General features: G+C 36.4%; 1 pseudogene; it reads right to left on the bottom strand.

Annotated features, from left to right (window-relative positions):
* Nucleotides 1–3078: 3078 nt before the first annotated feature.
* LOC460109 (selenide, water dikinase 1-like) lies at nucleotides 3079–17326 on the bottom strand (annotated as a pseudogene).
* Between the last annotated feature and the right edge of the window lie 528 nt (nucleotides 17327–17854).

Here is a 17854-nt window from a genome sequence, read left to right as displayed (position 1 = left end):
ATGTATAATTCAAACATAGATATTCAAAAGTCTCAGAGATAACATCCTTCCGTATAGATAGAAGAGTTTGCTTTGTCTATAGATCCCATTGTACAACTTGAAGAAGAGAAGAATTATTTTCTCAAAATCTCAAAAATCATATTTCTGCAATTTTCTCAATCTCAGAATCACATCTAATTTCTGATCAAATTGGCAACACTCTCTAGTTCTAAGTGTTCAGTTCATCTGGAAAGAACTTGGTGTAATTTGTGTAATTACTTTACAGCTATCTGCAAAACAAACTGTGGGAGTCACGTCTCTGTCGATGAATGTACAGATTCAGGTCACTAGAACATAATCCTGAAACTGACATTCTCTGTGAGATTTTTCTCCTCCTTCGGTTCTCCTTTTTTTTTTTTTTTTTGAGACAGGGTTTCTCTCTGTCACCCAGGCTGGAGTGTAGTTGCACAATCACGACTCACTGCAGTCTTGACCTCCTGGGCTCAGGTGATCCTCCCACCTCCCTCCCAAGTCGCTGGGAATACAGGTGTGTGCCACTACACCCAGCTAATTTTTGTATTTTTTGTAGAGATGGGTTTTCGCCATGTTTCCCAGCCTGTCTCCTTTCCTTTTTATGATTGAATCCTTTTGAAAAGAATGTTGTTTTGTTATAAAATTTTAATAAATGAAGAATTTATTTTGGTGTTAAAATCTTAAACCCTATTAGATGGTACCATAAGGGTTTGTATTCTACTCAGGATATGTCCAAGGAAATGATAAGATTTGTTTGCATAAGATGGTAACAATATCTTATCTTTTGAGGCTAATCTTTAAAACCCAAGAGTATGTGTTAATTGTTGGGTTGTCCTTTTTCTTCTATAGCATCAAAATATTATATGTTATTGTTAATAATTTTCAATGAATTCTTTATGATTTAAATAAAAATCATTCTTATTGGGCTCATATGTTTTACCCCCACAAAATTGTGAATAGAATTTGTACAGTTTCATGAACTCTGAAATAAAAAATGTAGGCAATTTTCTTTTTCTTTTTTTTTCTTTTTTCTTACTCAGAGGTTTCCAACACATTTTATTTTGCAGACCACTGGTTTGTAGGTTTTTAGGACCAACATCTGTATCAATTCCTATAAAATGTCCAATGAATTTCAGTTCCATAGCAGGCTCTTCCATGCTGCGCACCATGCTTATGGCTGAAGGTCTAGTTACACATGCGTAAAGGCTGCCCTTCCCGCTGGTTCCTGGACGAGGGCGCATCCAAGTTAAAGCCTCTTCCAGGAGCTCCATCTTCGCAGGGGGTCATTTCCTTTGGCAGTAAGTCAGTTTATGTGTGCGGCTTTGGTGCCTGTGAGCAGGAAGCACCAAAAACGTGCAGGATGTGCTATTTTTTCTCTGATGAAGATGGGCACTTGAGGATCCAGTGCTCTTGTGCTTAATGACAGGAATCCCTCAATTGCTTAGTAGGTTAAAATATAAGGAAGCCTCCACTTTATGCAACACAGATAACACCTTTCGAGATTGCCTATTTATTCTAGAACTACAAAGTTTAATTCAAGAAAATATAGGTCCCATGAAAGACTTAAAAGTTTTATAAAACTAAAATCTAGTTTTTCCCGATAAATTGTACTTTAGGCAAAACCCTCCCAATGCTTCTAAAATAATACTAAAAGGGGCAACTGATTATACAAGAGCAATTTAAAAAATTAAATATTTATTTGAATAACAAGTTTAAGTTGGAGCTGCAATGTTGGCAATGCAGGTTTTTAACACAGATCACAAAAAGCATGCACAAAAAAGTACTGGTGCAAAGGACAAAATAATGCTAAGAATTAGGCTAAATATCTGCTGATTTCAAGAAAACAAAAGGCCTGAAATCACTGTACAAAATAAAAAATGTATTAAACACTAACATCCACAGAACAGTCTTTATTATTGATTATATTTAAAAATTATTTGCGTAATTATATATTTTGTAAATGAGTATTATACATGAGCCTCCTTTCGGAAGGCATTTCCTTGTAGCACTATAGAACATCTAATTACATTGCAAAAAGTATCCTTCTTTGCTATCGATAAAGAAAACAGTTAGTGGTGTTATTGTAAATATCAGAAAGGCTACAAAAAAAGAAATAAGATTTCTTTTTTGTCTCTTCAAAGTGTTTTCCATGCAGTGAAGCACTTGCCCTGTTTAACTGAGTGCACTACTAGAGAATGTTCTGGGTCCGAGATGCTCTTGAGAGACAAGACTAGGCTTTTCCAAATCAAACATTCAAAGGAATCATGCAACCCTCTTATGACTGAGATACCGTCATGTGCCACTTATCAATGCTGTCTCTCCAGAAAACCATTCAAGACGCTTAAAAAAAATCAGACTTATGATAAATATACATAAAATGAAGACACCAACTGCTATTTGACAAGACTACTGGTAATGTCTGTGCTATGTGAAAGCACCTTTAAAAAGAGCCTATGCAGCAAGAGATAAGTGTCTAAAGATTCAAAATGAATCAACAGTATTGGATAACAATATAATTCTCAACTCAGAAGCTGCCTCAAGATTGGGTGCATCCTCAGTTAATGTAACAGGAAAAAAAGGTGACGGATTTTATTTTATTAATTGTGTCCACTTACAAACCGACCTAAGGTCACCCGATGTGTAGACACAATGAGATTTCTGTTGTTTATAGTCTTTAATTGAAGTGATGATAAAGGAAATAGATCTATTTAAAAACAAAACCAAACAGCTATTTCTGTCTAGATTAAGAGGTGGCCCCGTCAAGCATGTAATCCCAGCACTTTGGGAGGCCTAGGGGGGCGGGTCACAAGGTCAGGAGATCGGGACCATCCTGGCTAACACGGTGAAAACCCGTCTCTACTAAAAATACAAAAAAATATTAGCCGGGCGTGGTGGTGCACGCCTGTAGTCCCAGCTACTCCGGAGGCTGAGGCAGGAGAATGGCGTGAACCTGGGAGGCGGAGCTTGCAGTGGGCCGAGATGGCGCCACTGCACTCCAGCCTAAGCGACAGAGCGAGACTCCGTCTCAAAAAAAAAAAAAAAAAAGAGGTGGCCCGGGTGTGGGATTCATATTTTGGGTGGCCACTTGTGGTGCGACCTCGATGATCCAGGGTTTGTCTATGATTCTGGCTGTGCAGTTGCCCTTCTCTACAATCCCAATAATCCATGCTTGGTGGCCTTCACCATATTTGGGGGACTTTATCTCTGCACAGAACCGAGCTGCTTGCTGATGTGGTAAACAGATCAGAAGGCCGCCTGAGGTCTCTGGGCAGGTCCTGTGCATGAGGCCGAACATGTTTCCGCACGCCTTGCTCGCTGCAGCCATCTTGGCCAGCGCCGGGAGGCTGTGAATTACAAATGACACCTCGTTCCTCTGCTGCTTGGCCAGGTTCTGCACATGGCTCCAAATCCCAAAGCCCTTGATGTCAGTGGCCGCGTGGGCATTGAACGTGTGCATGAGTCCGGCAGCTGTCCCGTTGAGCCTTGCCATGTTCATCATCGCCTCCTGGTAGGCCAGCTCTACATCTTCTTGGGTGACCACTAGTTTAATCTTATTCCATTTCTCAGGAATATCCAGCCACTGGTGCACAGCCACTGCCACCTGTGTCCCCAGGGGTTTTGTCTACACCAGCATGTCTCCTGGCACTGCATTGTCTGCATGATAAATTCATTGGGCTGGCAGACAGTGGTAGCAACTCCTCCCAGGACAATCCAGGGGTTTAGAACTGTTTGGCCGCCTGTTACAGACGTTCCTGCTTCTTCAGCTGCGTCTTTAAAACCTTGGATAATCAGAGGCATCACTTTATCCCTTTCCCTGTCAGTCATTTTATTACTGACTCCAAGGAGCATCAGCATATTGTTGCATTCCATGACCCTCGTTGCGTAGAGGTCACTGAGGACATTGACTGACACATGCTATCCTGCCCATCATGTAAGGGTCGTCTACGATCGGGTAAACGTAATCTATGGTTTGAACCAAGGAAAGCCCACCGTGCCTCAAAGGAATGACACAATTATACATTCCAGTGCCAAGCCTTGGCATAACGGCTCCCAGAAACTGCTCATCTTCTTGGAAGTGGTTCTTCTGTAAAGATTCCAGAAATTTTTGCAGGACATCTTGGGGCACTTTGCAACCTGTGCCCTTCAGTTCAGTGAATCTGGTTAGCCAGAAGCTCCTGTCCAATTCGTAACTTTCTGGGTTAAAAGGACTCCCGCGTACACATGGTTCTTGTGCCCCGCTCTCCTCACAGCTCAGCCGCTCCCCTCCCTCTGGGGGTTGGCTGGGTTCTTTACGGATCCACCAGCTCGCTTCGCGCCCTCCGCCTCCTCCCGAAAACGGGTCGCGGGCCGTTCCCACAATGCACCGGGCGCGGCCGGGCTCCGTTATCGTCGCTTGAATAAAAATGCCGCGCCCGGCGGCGGCTGGGGCCCGGGCCCGCGCTTGGGCGCCGCGGGGGCTCGTCTGGCTCGGCTCGGTTCTGCGGCAGCCGGGGCGCCGCGCTCCCCAAGTGTAGGCAATTTTCTGTAACAACTCAGAGCAGACACAGAAGTGAAGACCTAGATGACACCTTGGAACTTCTCATGTGCTGGGTTTTGTGTTTAAAGGCCATTCAACATAATACAGCATATTTAAAACATAAAGGAAGTAATTTTTAAATGCTTTATTTTATTTACTTAGGGAATGTTATAAATACTGTAAAATGTTTACTCTCCAAACCCTTTAAATATAAATTCTTTTATTCCTTGGTTATTTGAAAGTAGTAGCATTTATTTAGTAAGTCTGAAAGAGAAATGAATGTAATTATTTTACTGATGGTATTATAGGAAGTTATTTCAGTTCATTAATAAAGGAAGCTAGTTACTTAAATGCCTTCAAGTGTAAGGGGTTAATTTATCATTGGTAAGTTAGACTTGAGTATATCACAGTGGTTTGGAGAATTAGATTATCGTCATAGTTTCTCAGTTACCATGAGAACTTACTTTTTTTAAAAAATCAACTTTATCAAGGTATGATTTACATGAATAAAATGCACCCATTTTAAGCGTACATTTAGATGAGTTTTACAAATCTGTACATCTGTGGAACTACCATCACCACAATCAGGATATAAAAACATCTACATCACCCAGAAAGTTTCTTCATGTTCCTTTGCATTCAATCCCCTCCCCTACAGACCCTAGGAAAACACTGATGTACTTTACGCCACAATAGATTAGTTTTGTCTGTTGTAGAATTTGATATAAATTCAATGACAAAATATGTACTCTTTTGTGTCTGACTTCTTTCACACAACATCATGTTTTCAGATTGATTTGCATTGCCTGTATCAGTAGGTTACATTTAGGCTGTTCACAACTTTTGGTTATTATGAATAAAGCTACTATGAACATTTATGTACTGGTCTTTGTGAGAACATAGGTTTCATTTTTCTTGGGTAAGTACCTAAAAGTGAAATTGATGGGTTCTATGATAAGTATATATTCAACTTTATAAGAAACTGTCAGATTGTTTGTCTAAAGTGGTTGCATCATTTTTTACTCTCACTGACACTTGCTGACACTTGGTATTATTACTCTTGTTAAAATAAGCAAAAGAAGTAAAAAGCTGAAGAATCTAAAAAACCAACAACTCTTCTTGTATCTGTAAGAGGAGTGAGGACACAGGGAAAACTTCAAAATTGGAAAGACCAGCAGGGGAACACAGAGAATCACAATTTACTAGAATAGACACCCACAAACAGAAACCTCCATATTCTGTTCTTCTTAACAAGGCCTGTCCTCAGGAGAAACTATTTTATCAGACCCGAATCTGCTGGGGTTTAAACAGAGCCTTACCCACCAAGGGGAAGAGAAATGCACAACTCCAGTTTTCCACATGGAAAAGGAGAAATACCCAACTCCAACTTTTTCCACCCATCCTGTCTCACAGGGAGAGGGCAGAAAACTGAGAAGCACTGGTAAAGCTTATAGTTCAGGGGCACAGGCTCCCTAAAAGACTGAGAACTAATCACGGGAATATAGAAAACCACTTTGCCTTACTACCATATTATTAAAGGCCTATTTACCCTGTACATCATTTTACCCCACAGATCATGTCTACCTTTTAACAGAAAAATTATAAGGTATCCAAAAAAGCAACAAGTATGGTTTGAAGAGACTGACAAGCATCACAACCAGAGTTAGATACATCAGAAAGGTTGATATTTAACCAGGAATTAAAACAAATAATTACTAGTATGCTAAGAGCTTTAATGGATAAAGGAGACAACATGCAAGAACAGGTAAATAATGTAAGCAGAGAGATGGAGATTCTAAAAAAGAGTAAACAGATGTACTAGAGATAAAAAATACTGTAGCAGAAATGAAAAATGCCTTTCATGGGCTTATCAGTAGACTGGACATTCCTGAGGAAATAATCTGTGAGCTTGAAGATATATGACAACAGAAACTCCCAAAACAGAAAAGCAAAGAGAAAAGAGACTGAAAAAACAGAACAGAATATCCAAGGACTGTAGGACAACTAAAAAAAGGTATACCATTTGTTTAATGCAAATACCAGATGGAGAAGAAAGGGAAAAGGAACAGAAGAAATACTGGAAGCAATAATGACTGAGAATTTCCTTAAATTAATGTCAGATGCCAAACCATAGATCCAGGAATCTCAGAGAACACTAAGCAGGATAATTGCCAAACAAAATCTGGGCATTTTATATTCAAATTTCAGAGAATCAAAGATTTTTTAAAATTTTTGAAAGAAGCCAGAGTAAAAACACCTTACCTAGAGAGGAGCAAAGGTAAGAATTGTATCCATCTCCCCGAAAACTATACAAGCAAGAAGAGAGTGGAGTGAAACATTTAAAGAGTTAAAGAAAAAAACCCATCAACCCTGAATTTTGTACCCTATGAAATTATTCCCAAAACTGAAAGAAAAATCAATAATTTCTCAGCAAAACAAAAATGAGGACATTTGCTGCAAATATACCTGCCTTGCAAAAAATGTTAAGAAAAGTTCTTTAGAGAGAAGAAAAATTATATAGGTCAGAAATTCAAATCAACATAAAGGAACAGCATGGGGGAATGTGTAAGTGAAAGTAAAATAAAAACTTATTTTACTTATTCTTAATTAATCTAACACAACAATTTGTTCAAAATAATAACAATGTATTCAATTTTATAGATATAAATATAGATACGTTTACATATAAGTAAAATGAATGACAGCAATGAGGCAAGGGAGGGAAGGGAAGAATTGGAAATATCCTGTTATTACAAAGAACAACAGACAATAAATTGTGACAGAGCAAGACCCTGTTTCAAAAAACAAAAAGAAAAAAAAGAAATTGCACTATGGTGAAGTTGTGTAGTGTTTTTTTAAAGTGGGCTTGGATTTGTTGTGAATGTATATTGCACACTTTAAGACAACCACTAAAAGAGAAAAAAAAGAAGCATGATGAAGCGTGACTAATACGCTAAGAAAGGAGAGAAGATGGAGTTATATAAAATACTAAATTAAAACAACAAAAGGCAGAAAAACTATGGAAGACAAAAATAAAAACAAAGAAAAATGGCAACAGATAGAAAACAGTAAAAATGTAGTAGATATTAATCCAACTATATTAATAATCACTTTAAGTGTCAATAGTCTAAATAAACCAATTGAATGGCAGAGATTGACGAGTAGATTAAAAAAAAGACCCAACTACATGTTGTCTGCAAGAATTCCACTTTAAATACAAAGACATATATAGATTAAAAGTAAAAGAAGGAAGATAGATATACCATGCTAATACTAATTTAAAAAGTAAAAGTAGCTATATTAATTTCAGACAGAGCAGACTTCAGAGCAAGGAAAGTTATCAGGGATAAAGAGGAGCATTATATAATGATGAAGAGGTCAGTTCTCCAAGGAGATATAAAAACTTTAACATATATGACAACAGATTGTCAAAATATGTGAGACAAAAACTGATAGAACTGCAAGGAAAAATAGATGAATTCACTCTTGTACTTACAGACTTTAACACTCTGTCAGAAATGAACAGATCCAGCAGGCAGAAAATCAATAAGGACATAATTTAACTCAACAGCCCCATCAGTCAACTGTATATAATTGACATCTATAGACTACTACATCCAACAACAACAGTTTACACATTTTTCTTAAATTCACACGGAACATTTATGAAGATAGATCAAATTCTGGGCTGCTGAAAACACACCTTTAGAAATTTAAAATTACAGAAATTAAAAAATGTCTGCCCTCAGACCACAGTGGAATTAAACTAGAAATTGATAACAAAAAGGTAGCTGGGAAATCCCCAAATACTTGGAGATTAAACAAGATGTTTCTAAATAACACGTGGTCAAAGAAGAAATTTCAAGAGAAGTTTAAAGATATTTTGAACTAAATGGAAATGAAAATACAACTTATCAAAATTTGGGGAATGAAGTGAAAGCAGTGCTTAGAAGGAAATTTATAGCATTGAAAGCATATATTAGAAAAAGGAAAGATTCAATAATCTAAGTCTCCACCTTAGGAAACTAGGAAAAGAATAAAAAATTAAATCCAAAGTAAGCAGAAATAGTAAAAAATAAGTGCAGAAATCAGTGAAATTTAAAACCAGGAAATCAACAGAGAAAAACCAGCAAAACCAGAAGCAAAAGGCCAGAAGCTGGTTTTTTTAAAAAGATGAATACAATTGATAAGCCTCTAGCCAGGCTAAGAAAAAAAGAAGGAAGACACAAATAGTATCAAAAATGAAAGACGAAACATCAGTACAGACCCCATACACATTAAAATGATAATAAATAAATATTATGATCAACTCTATACTCACTAAATTGATAACCTAGATGAAATAGACCCATTTTTTGGAAGACACAAGTTTTCAAAACCCAAACATGAAGAAATAGACAATCTAAATAGTCTATAGCTATTAAAGAAGTTAAATCAATAATAATATTCTAAAAAAGAAATGACTCATCTGTCATGAACCTACCATGACAGATGGGTTCACTGGTGAATTCTACCAAATATTTAAGAAGGAAATTACATCAATTTTCTGCAATCTCTTCCTAAGGAGAGAAACAGAGGGAATACTCTTTCCATGAGACCAGCATTACCCTAAGACAAAAATCACACAGACATTACAAGAAAGGAAAACTGCAGACCAATACCTCTCATGAATTTATAAATGCAAAACTCCTCAACAAAATATTAGCAAATTGAATCCAATAATTTAAAAAAAGAAATATACAACATGACCAAGTGGAATTTATCCCATGTATGCAAGGCTGATTTAACATTTGAAAACCAATTAATGTAATTTATCACATCAAAAAGCAAAAGAAAAAAATCACATAATCATATTAATAGATGCAGAAAAAGCATTTGATAAAAATCTAACCCCCATTCATTATAAAAATTCTCAGCAAACTAGGAAAAGAGTGGGAATTTCCTCAGCTTGGTAAAGAATAGCTACAAAAACCTATACCTAACATTATACTTAATGGTGACTAAGATTGGGAATAAGGCAAGCATGTCCTCTTTCATCAGTGCTTTTCAACATTGTACTGGTAGTCCTTGCTAATGCAATTAAACAAGAAAATGAAATAAATAAATGTTATAGAGATTGAGATTAAACAAGTAAAATTTTCTTTGTTTGAAGATAACATGATTTTTTACATAAAAAATCTGAGAGTCAACAACAAAAACTCCTGGAACTTATAAATGATTATAGAAAGCTTGCAAAATACAAAATTAATATACAAAAGTCAATTGCTTTCTTATATACCAGCAATGAGCAAGAGGAATTTGAAATTAAAAACATATATCAATTCTTTTCAACTTGATCTATAGGTTTAATGCAATCCCAATAAAAATCTCGGCAAGTTATTTTATGAATATCAGCAAACCAATTCTAAAGTTTATATGCAGAGGCAAAAGACCCAGTCAACTCAATATTGCAGGAGAAGAACAAAGTTAAAGGACTGACACTACCCAATTTCAAGACTTACTATACAGCTATAGTATTCCAGATAGTGTGGTGGTGTTGAAAAAACAGATAAACAGACCAATAGGCAAGAACAGAGAGTCCAGAAATGGCTGAAAACTCCCCAAATTTGGGGAGAGAAATGGACATCTAGATTTATAAGGTGCAAAAATCCCCAAATAGTTTGAACCAGAAAAGGAATACACTGAGACACAGTATAATTAAGTTGTCAAAAAGACAAAGGGAGAGAAAATTTTGAAATCAGGAAGAAAAAATTGACTCACATCACATACAAGTAAAGTACCATAAGACTATCAGACAATTTCTGAGCAGAAACTTTGCAGGCCAGGACAGAGTGGGATGATATATTCAAAGTGCTGAAAGGGGGGAAAACTGTCAACCAAGAATGCTTTATCTGGCAAAGTTGTTCTTCAGAAATGAAAGAGAGATAAAGACTTTACCAAACAAACAAAAACTAGAGGCATTCAATACCACTAGACTTGACTTACAAGAAATAATAAAGATGCCAGGTACGGTGGTTCATGCCTGTAGCCCCAGCACATTGGGAGTCTGAGGTGGGAGGATCACTTGAGCTTGGGAGGTCGAGGCTACGATGAGCTGTGATTGTGCCATTGCACTTCACATGGGCAACAGAGAAAGACTTTGTCTCAAAAATAATAGGAAAAAAATCAACCAGGTTTGGTGGCTCATGCCTGTAATCTCAGCACTTTGGGATGCTGAGGTGGGTGAATCACTTGAGGTCAGGAGTTTGAGACCAACCTGGCCAACATAGCGAAACCCCGTCTCTACTACAAATACAAAAAACTTTAGCCAGGGGTGGTGGCAGATGTCTATAATTCCAGCTACTCAGGAGATTGAGGCAAGAGAATTGCTTGAACCTGGGAGGCGGAGATTGCAGTGAGCCGAGATCATGCCACTGCATCCCAGTCTGGGCAACAGAGTGAGACTCTGTCTCAAAAAAAAAAAAAAAAAAAAAGGAAAAAAATAATAAAGGAAGTTCTTCCAGCTGAAAAGAAAAGGATGCTAATTAAAAATGTAAAAACATGACTGTACAAAGCTCATTAGCAAAAAAAGTATAGTTAAATTCAGAATTCTGTAATATTGTAATTGTGCATAAACTGCTTTCAACTCTAGTAAAAGAGTGAAAGACAAATGTATTTTTGAAGCCACAGTAATTTGTTATTGGATACATAATATTTAAAAATTTACATTGTAACATCAATAAGTTGAAATGTGTGTGGAGGGGAAGTAAAGTATACAATTTGTATATGCAAATGAAGTTGTATGACCTTAAAATTGGTTGTTATAACTATAATGTTTTATGCAGCCTCATGGTAACCACAATAAAAAAACCTGTAGTAGATACACAAAAGATTCGGAGAAAGAAATCAGAGCCTGTCACCACAGAAAGTAATCAAATTGTAAGGGAAGACAGCAAGAGAGAATGAAAGGAACAAAGGAAATACAAAAGAGTCAGAAAACAATTAACAAAATGTCAATAGCAAATCCTTACCTATCAATAATTACTTTAAATATAAATGAATTAAATTCTTCAATCAAAAGACATAGAGTAGCTAGATGGATTGAAAAAAACAACAAAAAAAACAAGATCCAAGTACATGCTGCCCGCAAGAGACTCACTTTAGCTTTAAGAACATGCATAGGCTGAAAGGTGAAAAAAATAGAAAAAAAATTCCATGCAAATGGTAACCAAAAGAAAGCAGGGTGGCTATACTTACATTAGAAAAAAATAGCCTTTCAATAAAAAACTGTCAACAGAGACAATAGATCATCACAGAATGTTAAATGGGTCAACTCGTCAAGAATATATAACAATTATAACTATATATGCACTAAATGTAAGAGCACTTAACTATATAAAACAAATATTAAAATAACGGAAAGGAGAAATAAACAGCAATATAGTAACAGCAGAATACTTTAATACCCCACTCTCAACAATGGATAGATCAACCACATAGGAAAATCAATAAGCAAGCAGTGGATTTGAACACCATTGTATAATCAATGGACCTAACAGACACATATAGGACATTTTATCCAACAGCAACAGAGTATACCTTTTTCTCAAGTGCATATGGGACAGTCTCCAGGATAAATTATGTGTTTCAAGAAGACTGAAATCATATCAAGTATCTTTTCTGACCACAAAGGTAGGAAACTAGAAATCAGTAACAAGAGGAAAATTAGAAAATTCACAAATCCATGGAAATGAAGCAACATGCTCCTGAATGACCAACAGGTCAAAAAGAAATCAAAAGGGAAATTAAAGCTATTATGAGATAAACAAAATTGAAAACACAACAAACTAAAAGATATGGATGCACCAAAAGCAGTTCTAAAAGGAAAATTTAGGCTGGGCGTGATAGCTCACACCTGTAATCTCAGCACTTTGGGAGACCAAGGCGGGTGGATCACCTGAGGTCGGGAGTTTGAGACCAGCCTGACCAATATGGTGAAACCCCATCTCTACTAAAAATACAAAATTAGCCAGGCATGGTGGCACATGCCTGTAATCCCAGCTACTCGGGAGGCTGAGGCTGGAGAATTGTTTGAACCCGGGAGGAAGAGGTGGTGATGAGCCGAGATTATGCCATTGCATCCCAGCCTGGGCAACAAGAGTGAAACTCTGTCTCAAAAAAATTAATAAATAAAAAATAAAAGGAAAGTTTATAGCTATAAATGCCTATATTTAAAAAGAAAGATATCAAATAAATAATCTAACTTTACACTTTAAGGAACTAGAAAAACAAGAACAAACCAAGCCCAAAGTTAGCAGAAGAAAGAAAATAATAAAGATTAGTGCTAAAATAAATAACACAAAAACAGAGAAACAATGAAAAAGAATAAAACGAAGAGTTAGTTTTAACAAAAATAAACAAAATTGATACACCTTTAGCTAGACTAACCAAAAAAAGGGATGACTCAAATAAATAAAAAGAACAAAGAGGAGACATTACAAATGATACCACAGAAATACAAAAAAGACCACTATGGACAACTATATACCAATGAATTGTATAACCTAGAAGAAATGGATAAATTATTAGAAACATATGATCTATGGATACTGAATCAGAATCATGAAAAAAATAGAAAGCCTGAACAGACCAGTAACAAATAAGATTGAATTGGTAATCAAAAACCTCCCAACAGGCCAAAGCCCAGGAGCATAAGTCTTCACTGGTGATTTCTACCAAAATTTAAAGAATAGTTGATGCTAAGTGTTCTTCACTTCTCTTAAAAAATTGAAGAGGAAGAAACAGTTCCAACCTCATTTTATGAGGCCAGTATTATCCCCATAATAAAGCTAGATAAAGACATTACAAGAAAAGAAAAGTACAGGTCAATATCCCTGATGAACATAGATGCAAAAAATTTTGACAAAATACTAGCAACCAAATTCAACAGCACATTAGAAGAATCATACACCATGATCAAGTGAGATTTATCCCCATAAGCAAGGATGCTTCAACATGCACAAATCAATAAATGTGATACACCATATTAACAAAATGATGGATAAAAAGCATGATTATCTCAATACATGCATAAAAAGCATTGACAATATTCAACATCTTTTTATGATAAAACCTCTCGACAAATTGATATAAAAATAATGCACCTTAACATAAAAAGGCCATACGTGTAAAACTCACAGATAATATTATATACTCAACTATGAAAAACTAAAAGCTTTTCCTTTAAGATCAGGAATAGGACAAGAGTGCTCACTCTCATCAATTCTATTCAACATAGTACTGGAAGTCCTAGCCAGAGAAATTAGGCAAGGAAAAGAAATAAAAGGCATCCAAATCAGAAAGGAAGAAGTAAAATTATTCTGTTTACAGATAACATGATTTTATATATAGGAAATCCTAAAGACCATACCAAACAACTTTAGTATCTAAAACTAAACTAAAATTAATAAATGAATTCAGTAAAGTTGCAGGATACAAAATCAATATACAAAATCGTTGAATTTCTACACATTAATGACAAAAATATCTGAAAAAGATATAAAGAAAAGAATTCCATTTATAATAGCATCAAAACATAAAATACTTAAGAAAAAATTTAAGGAAATGAGAGATATATGCACTGAAAACTATAATATATTGATGGAAGAAATTGATGAAGGCACAATTAAATGGAAAGATATCCCATGTTCATGGGTTGGAAGAATTAGTACTGTTAAAATGCCCATACCATCCCAAGTTTTCTATAGATTCAATAGAATCCCTATCAAAATTTCAATGGCATTTTTTTTGCAGAAATAGAACAAACAATTTTAAAGTTCATATGGAATCAAGAAAGACCCTGAATAGCCAAAGAAATCTCGAGAAGGAATAAAACTGGAGGCATCATCACACTTCTTGCTTTCAAACTGTATTACAAAGCTGTAGTAATAAAAGCAATATCTTACTGGCATAAAATCAGACACTCAAAATAATCAAAAATAAAGTTACTCCATATTTATCCTGGAATAAATCCTGTTCATATGCCAATGGAATAATAGCCCAGAAATAAACTTATGCATATATGGTCAAATAATATTTGATAAGGGTATCAAGAATAACAAGGGGAAAGGATGGTCTTTTCAACAAATGGTGTTGTGTTGAGAAAACTGTAATGTCCACATGTAAAAAAATGAAATTGGACCCCTATCTAATAACACTCACAAAAATTAACTCAAGATAGATTAAAGACTTAAACATAAGACCTGCATCTATAAAACTCATAGACAAAAACATAGCAGAAAAGCTTCTTGAAAATGATCTTGGCAGTGATTTTTTTGGATATGATACAAAAAGCATAGGCAACAAAAGTAAAAATAAACAAGTGGAAATACATCAAACTAAAAGTTTCTGCACAGCAAAGGAAACAAGTAAAAGGCCACCTATAAAATAAAAGAAAATATCTGCAAACCATATATCCAGTAAGGGGTTAATATCTAAGATACATAAAGAACTCATACAACTCAGTAAAAAAAACAAAACAAAACAAAATAACAACAATACAAATGGCCAATAGGTATATGAAAAGGTGCTCAATATCACTGATCAACAGAGAAATGCAAATCAAAACCACATAGAGGTATGAGGTACTACCTCACATCTATTAATATGGCTACTATTAAAAAAGACAAGAGATACAAGTGTTGATGAAGATGTGGAGAGAAGAGAACCTTGTGCACTGTTGGTGGGAATGTAAATTGGTATAGCCATTATGAAAACAGTATAGAGGTTTCTCAAAAAATTAATAATAGAACTGTCATTGATCAAGCAATCCCACTCATGGAAATATATCCAAAGAAAATGAAATTTGTATGTCAAATATAGATATCTGCACTCCCATGTTCATTGCAGAATTATTCACAACAGTCAAGACAGGGAAACAACCGAAGTGTCTGTTGAGAGATGAGTGAATTTTATACATACATGATGAAATATTATTTAGTCATAAAAAGGAATAAAATCCTATCATTTGGGGGAAATGAGAAGATGTTGGTCAAAGCATACAAATGTTCAGTTATAAGATGAATAAATTTTGGAGATCTGATCTACAACAGGTGACTATAGTTAACAATAGTGTATTGTATATTTGAAAATTTCTGAGTGTTGTAGATTTCAAGTGTTGTCACTACACAAAATCATAATTCTGTGAAGTGATAGATGTGTTAATTAACCTGATTGTGGTAATTATCTCACATCGTATGTGTATGTCAAATCATCACATTATACACCTTAAACATATACAATTTTATTTGTCAATTACACCTCAATAAACTAGGTTAAAAAAAACAAAAACCAAAAAAACGGATTACTTGTGAACCAGCAAGCATCATGACCTCATCTAGGGCAAATTAGGTACCTCTGCAGCCAGGTGATGCTGTCTTGCAATAGAGTCCTTTGGCTTTTTCTGGATACCATAAGTTTACCAGTAGATGTGATGCTCTCTTGCAATAGAGTCCTTTGGCTTTTTCTGGATACCATAAGTTTACCAGTAGATGTGATGATGGGTTGTCCTTTCCAGCCAGGTCACAAACAGCCACACTTAATGTTCTTCAAATACAGCAAGTGCATTTTTAGCTTCAAGTCTCATTCATGCCATTTCCTCTCTATCAAGAATAGCTTTATATCAGTCAGAATCCTGGCAACAGGGTCACTACATAATTTTCAGGGCCCACTGAAAGAAGAAAATGCAGGGCCTCTTGTTCAAATATATTAAGAATTCCAAGACTGTTGCAGAAGAGCATTAAACCAAGCACGGGACCTTTCTGAGCATGGAGCCCCATGTGACTGCACAGGAAACAGACAGCACATTCACCTGGAATTTTGAGGTGACTTTTAAGTTAAGGGATAATTTGCAGAGATGTGTGCAGAGCTGAGAAATCAATAATGCATATTGAAGTACCAAGACATTAGCTAGCAGCAGCAGCAAACTTTTGCCACCCTAGGCCTGAAGGGACACAGGAGAATAAGGAGTGGCCAGAACCTCACTGAGAGCTAAAGCAATAAATAAACAGCCACCCCCAAATAGATGTAGCTATAGAGAAACAAAACTACTGCCAGAATTATGGCAACACACAGAGGAAGTGGGAAAAATAATAACCTGTTATCTCTCCCTTTCCACCTTCAATGTCCAGGTGGTACCAATTATTGGCTGAGTCCAACCAGAAGCCAGAGGGCAAGGGAGCCAGCCCCTGGGTAATCTGGTTTCTGGACAGCCTCGTGGAGACTGGAAGAGAATAAAGAAAAATGGAGAGTGAATCTGGAAGCAAATATTTTAACCAGCACGATTTTCAGCTGTTTTGTCTGTTTACACATTTTCCATTCTTTAGAAGAATTCTCATCAGCTTCAGCTACATGTTAGAATTATCTGGGGAGCTTTAAAAACTTTTATCACCTAGGTTCTAATCCTGGAGATTCTGGTTTAAATGATCTGGTGTACAGTTTGGATATCAGGATGTCTAAAGTCTTCCCAGGTGTTTCTGATGGGCAGCCAAGGTTGAGCTTTAGAGCAGTGTTTCTCAATCTCAGCAGACTGACATTTTGGGCCAGATAATCTTTTGTTGTGGAGGGATGTCCTGCACATTGTAGAATGTGTCTTTCATCCACCAGATGCCAGTAGTTCCCCCACCCACACTTTGTGACCACCGAAAATATCTGCAGACACTGCCAAATGTCCCCTGGGAGCAATGTTGCTTGCCCCACCCGTTTGAAAACCACTGCTTTGGAACAGGGGTTCTCAGAGTGTGGTCCCTGCACTGGCAGCATCAGCAGAGCAGGTGGAGGTGAGGTTGAGAAGTTGTTAGAAACGCAAATTCTCAGCCCCCATCTCAGACTTAACTGCATAGAAAACTCTGGGGTGGGGCACCAGATAATTCTGATGCATGCTCAAGTTAGAACCACTGCTTTAGAGCCTGAATTGAGTTTCTATTCTTCAGAAAGGACTTTAAAAAACAAAATCTGTGTCAGCTTTTACCTATAAACTTGTACCTTTTATTTGAACTTCTAGGGTACTATTTTCTGTATTTCTCATGTTAATAATCATATGTTTGTTACCAAATCAGTAACTTTGACACTGGGTTATTTTAGGCAAGTTTCTTCTCCTTAAAAAGATTTCGTGCTCTTCAAGAACAAGGACTGCCAAGATGACACTCAGCAGACTTTACAGCCTAGTCCTGCTTGGGGAGGAGGTGGAGGTCACCTGGGGAAATGACTCTATGAGAACTGACCTTAAATTCACTCATTTCCCAGGTAAGCACTTAGAAGTGTATCAGGGAAATGCTTCTCAGACTTTCA

The sequence above is a fragment of the Pan troglodytes genome, chromosome 13 (assembly GCF_028858775.2).
Source record: "Pan troglodytes isolate AG18354 chromosome 13, NHGRI_mPanTro3-v2.0_pri, whole genome shotgun sequence".
Taxonomy (NCBI): domain Eukaryota; kingdom Metazoa; phylum Chordata; class Mammalia; order Primates; family Hominidae; genus Pan; species Pan troglodytes.
Note: the sequence above shows the minus strand (reverse complement) of the source record. Positions and strands in the feature narration are given on the sequence as shown.